Below are 5,929 nucleotides of genomic sequence, written 5' to 3'. Positions count from 1 at the left end.
TTAGTTGGCTGTTTATGTCCTCCTTCCTCTGTCCACCATGGATTTTTTTTCTGGACAGGTAGCACAAAAAAAAAACACGGTTCAAATCGCTCTGAGCACTATGGGACTTAACATATGAGAACGTAGAACTACTTAAACGTAACTAACCTAAGGACATCACACACATCCATGCCCGAGGCAGGATTCGAACCTGCGAACGTAGCGGTCGCGCGGTTCCAGACTGACGCGCCTGTAACCGCTCGGCCACTCCGGCCGGCAACAGGTAGCACAATTATTATCTTCGCCCACTTGGGATCACCAGTTCTGGTGTTTTCTCGCTGTTCTCATTTCTGCTGCTTCTCGTAACTATCGTCGTTCTTCGATTTACCCTCAATTCATATTCTGCGCACATTAAACTGTTCATTTCACTCAGCTGGTTCCGTAAATCTTCTTCGCGTTCACTGACGAGAGGAAAGTCATCAACGAATCTTATCTTTGATATCCTTTCACCATGAACCTTCATACCATTCTTGAACCTCACATTTTGTCGTCAGTCTGTTGTGGGATTATGGAACATGTACTACGATCAAGAATGCCCCTCTATAAAAATCCGTCAGTCCTTTGTAGAATTATGGAATATGTTTTACGCTCAGGAATGCTCCTTTATAGAAATCAACACGGATTCCGAAAAAAAAAAGATCTTGTGAATCACTCCTAGCTCTCTTCCTCCTTGAGATCCATACCCCTGTAGACCACGGTGTTGAAGCTGACAACGTGTTCCTTGACTTCAGGAGGGCATTTCACACAGTTCCCACGCTGACATCTAGTGAGAAAAATGCAAGGCCATCGACTTTCGAATCGAATCTGCGACTGACTTCAGGACTTCCTTGCATATAGAACTCAAAATGTCGCTCTTAGAGGAACGAAATCGACAGATGTAAAGATAATTTCCGGTGTAGCCCAAAGATGCTTGACAGGACGGCTATTGTTTGCAATGTATATAAATTATCTGCCAGAAACCGTTGGAAGTTATTTAAGACTGTTCGAAGATGATGCGGTTGGCTATAAGAAAGTAGTAACGTCAGAAAACAGTATCGATTTTCCAACTGACCTACAGAAGGTTGAAGAACGGGCAGTCTGTGGTAGCTGACAATGAACGTAAATAAATGTAACATGTTGCGCATACATAGGAAAATGTATCCATTACTGTACAATCACACATTTGATAACAAATTACTGGGAAGAGTATACATCGCGAAATGCCTAGAACAACGTAGAGCGACCTTACGTGCAGTGACCACATTAAACAACCAGTAACAGTGTTGTACCGGACGAAAGTATTCTCGCTGGTACAACGACGGGTTCTTTGGTTTCCTCCGGAAGTAGATCGAGTGGAACCATAACACGTAAAATGTTAGTTCACTTTTTTACAATATAGATATGAAGACTTACTTAACTTGGAACAATCCACAGCTACTGGAATGGTTTGAGTATTTACAACTGTCTCTGAATATTAAGGTATCACTTGATACAGTAAAATTTAGGAGACTCTTTAATTGACGCCTAAGACATTTCATACATATCGGCCTATCCATACATCGAAGAAGCAATGAGAGAAATAAAAAAAAGTTTCAGAAGTGAAATTGAAATTCAAAAAACAATATCAACGGTACGACTCGCTGTTGGCATTGGTATCCTCAGTGAAAGTAAAGAAGAATTACTTGATCTGCCGAATGAAATGAACAGTCTATGGACTAAGAGTAAATCTAAGAAGACGAAAGTAATGAGAAGTAGCAAAAATGAGAACAATGAGAAACTTTACATCAGGATTAAGGACGGAGCAAGGAGGACCGCAAAAACAGACCAGTACTAGGGATAAGGACATTCCTGGCCAAAAGAAGTCTACCACTATCAAACATAGAAATTTCTGAGAATGTACGTCTGGAGTACAACACTGTATGGCAGTGAAACATGGACTGTGGGGAAACCGGAACAAAAGAGAACTGAAGCATATTCCGTAACAGACAGTTTTCATTGACCTACAACAAAAATCACGTGTTCATCCCCAATTTTCGCGACACCTGTTTTCATGCGGTGACGCTGTTACATAACATGAAGTAATCACAAGAGCTTTTTTCGCTCCAAACCATAAATCGTCGTACACTCTTCTAATCATTTCTCTGGTCTCCTTTAGTCCCTCAGTTTTTCGTCCCTCCCGCCAAATTATAACACCTGGAACTATCCAACAGGTTCTGGCTCTCAGGAGCTGAAGTAGTCCTTTGTCTGGTAACTTCTTGACGTTAACTTTCGTATGTGCATCTACAGAAATTCGTTCCGTGAACAGCTAGTTTTCCTTTGTGTGTGAACTCTACCATTTGCAATAAGCCACAATTTGTGCTGCACCAGCTAACTCTAACTTGTTTTCTACTTTTGCTGTCAAGAGTTGCAAGTTAAATTTTCATCCAGGGCAATATAGCAGTTAGCATACTTATCACGTGGTCCATTTCCTCAAATGTGCCTAGGTCTGTTTATTATGATAAAACCTCGTTTTATTTATGTCGTAAGAGTATGTGGCACATTCCATTTCCGAACATTTAAAAGCGTCAGGATATTTGTATTTTCTTGAATTTTGTGAATTGAAAATAAAAGATATAGTGTTATACTTTGTTACAATTTTCTGAGTTGAAAATAACAGAAATAGTGTTATATATTATTATAATTTCGAGGCAATATATGGTAGAAAGTATTAAAGAAAGAAATTTGATATTTTTGTTTAATCAAAAGAAATAAAAAGAAAAAAATAAAGGTTGAATACAGATATTATTTGTTTTAAATGCAGAACAATTAAACTCCACTTAGCTGTTCGTGATAAAGATAGTCCTTGGTGTTGTAATTCCTCATATTTGTGACGACCATGCCGCAAAATCAGATTTATTTAAATGTATGTAATCAACTCATGAAAAGAATAGTCAGATGCGTATTTTTCAATCTTAGGTAACGTAATTTTTTTTATTTATAATTGGTGATGTACGAGAAAAATAGTCAGTGGGGTTTCTTTGGCGTGTAACTGTAATACAATGAGCGCAGTGATTTATGATATTATATCAACAGTCACAATATTATCGGTTGCGCATGTAAAATAAGTACACTCATCAAATAAATGCACACCGACCACGATTGAATGAAGCAATACGTATAAAATCTGGGCCTGTAGCTAATCCTCCTGGTGTATTTCTGTGACATAGAAGAGAAATACCACAATGGTAATGATGGCTTGCTATGAGAGCCAGTCATTTATTGACTGAAATTACGAAGCTTAGCTCCCGTCACGTATTGGCCTTATACTGCCCACAATTAAATACAAGCAACTGAAAGAGAACCCAACAAGATTCATCATTCTCTTATGAGACAGGGTTGTCAGTACCAGACAGGGTTTGCAAGGCTCCTCATTGTGGGTCTTCATTTTGCCGGCTGGTCGAATCACGCATCCTCCAGATTTGTGGGGTATTCGGATGTGACAATGAGAGAGTGACCCAATACCGAATTGCATGCGAACACAATGGGATGTATAATCGTCGACCAGATTCTGGTCGAACACGAGAGGATCGACTTACTGTGCAGATCGCAGCCCCTTTACGCCTACGCCTGCCACCAGAGAACATGTGAGGGATTTCCTGAAACATTTTACGTTACCTTACAACGTTGGTAAGGGACTAGCAAGCAGCTGGACAACGTTGTTACTGTCTCATGCGTAGCTTACCGTTAAATCTGAATACAACGAGTGCCTGTGGAGTGGTGACATGGCCGGGAAATATGGACTAGTGATGAATACCATCTCATTTTGTCCAGCGATAAATCGTGGTTCGGCACTACCGCGGATGACCTTCGTCGGCGAGTATGGCGGCTCCTGGGGAAGGGAGCGGCACGTCACTGCTACTCAGGGCGTCTAGGTGTGGAAGCCGTCGGGTATGACTGGTAGTCTGAACTGGCTGATAGTGACAGAGGATCTCCGATGGCACAGCATGACGTCACAGACATCCTGCTTCCACAAGGGTTACCACTCAATGCGAGAGTAACTTAGTGTGATTCTTCAACTTATCGCACTTGTCTAAGGACTATCCGTGTGATGTCGAAGCACCCTCGTGGTCAGGAAGATCCCCGGATCACTTTCTGACAGAAAAGCTACAGGACCAAGCTCAACTCCGTCCCAGTGTCAGTCAGTATCTTGGATATCGAGGGCCAGTTACAACAGTTGTTGGACAGCTTGCGTCAGGAGAGCGTTCAGCGGCTTAATAACACCCTTCCCAAACAAATTAGTTCATGCATTCAGGCCAGAGGATTACAGCGTCTTTCTAATAACTCGGATCATACCACCAAGTGCTTCATAAATTTGCTTCGATTTTCTGAGCGCTGAAATAATGTCACATACCCTCTCAAACCACGAAGTTTCTTTCTGTTTCCTCCTCTCCTTCTGGGTACCATTTTTTGACAGACAGTATTCTTCTAATATTCCAATTAAAGATGGGCGAAATACCGCAACGTGTCCGGGAAACTTCCGCTATCAAGGACGGTCATGGTACTTACGCACAAAACTACTGTATAGGCCTTTATCCGTAACGTAGATCTGTTGTAGAATCTTGGAAAATGTTTTATGCCCGAGTATTATGACATTTCTGGAGACCGAAAATCTTCGCTGCAGGAACCAACATGGATTCTGGAAACAACAACTGCGCGAAACCCAGCTCGTTCTGTTCGTCCACGAGAGCCAAAAAGCGGTAATTACAGACTCCCAGGTACATGCCATGTTCCTTGCTTCCGGAAGACATTCGATACAGTTCCGCACTGCCGCCTAGTGAACAATGTATGAATGTACGAAATATCAGACAAACTGTGTGACTGATTTGATGAGTTCCTAGCAAACAGACAGAAGACGCTATTCTGAACGGAGAGAAGTCGTCAGACATAAAAGTAATTTCGGCCGTGTCCCAGGGCAGTGTTACAGGCCATTCCTTTTCACAATATACATGAATGGCGTAGTAGATAACGTCGGAAGTTCGATGAGGCCTTTTGGGGAGGGGGGGATGCTAATATTGTTTTCTCAGAAGTGGCAACGCTAGGGAACCGTAGCGAAAAGAAGAAAGACCTGCTGAGGATTGATGCTCGCTTCAGGGAATGGCAGCTCCCAAGCAAATGTAACGTACTGTGATACGCAGAGAGAAAACCCTCTATTCAATGATTATACAACTGCATAACAATCACGGGGGGCAGTTATTTCCATAAATAACTAGGGCCTCCCGTAGGGCAGACCGTTCGCCGAGTGAATGTCTGTCGATTTGACGCCACTTCGGCGACTTGTGCGTCGATGGGTATGAAATTATGATGATTAGGACAACACAACACCCATTCCCTGAGCAGAAGAAAAATCTCCGACCCAGCCGGGTATCGAACTCGGCCCCTTAGGACGGACATTCTGTCCCGCTGACCACTCAGCTACCGGGGGCGGACATTTCCATCAAACATCTAAGAGTTTGCGTGCAGAGAATAGTGAAGTGGAACGACCAGATAAAATTAATCGCGAGTAAGCCACATGTGAGAAAGATTCATTGGAAAAATCTTCAGGAAATATATTCCGTCAACAAAGAAGGTAGCTTACAAAACAATCCTTCGATCAGTACTGGAACATTGCTTATCTGTACGAGATCCGTGCCAGATAGGAGTGATAGACGAAACAGAGAAGATCTAACAAAGAGCAGTGATCTCGTTACAGGTCCATTTAGCAAGCGCGAAAGCATCATGGTGATGCCCAGCTATTTAAATTGGCACATGCTGCAAGAGAGACGTTGGGCATTACGATTCATTTCCGAGCACGTACCTTCCTAGACGAGTCAGTTAGTATATTGCTTCGTCCTACGGGTACCTCACGAAAAGTCCATAAAGATAAAATTAGAGA

This window comes from Schistocerca piceifrons, chromosome 2, assembly GCF_021461385.2.
Source record: "Schistocerca piceifrons isolate TAMUIC-IGC-003096 chromosome 2, iqSchPice1.1, whole genome shotgun sequence".
Classification (NCBI taxonomy): domain Eukaryota; kingdom Metazoa; phylum Arthropoda; class Insecta; order Orthoptera; family Acrididae; genus Schistocerca; species Schistocerca piceifrons.
This window is presented reverse-complemented; position numbering follows the sequence as displayed.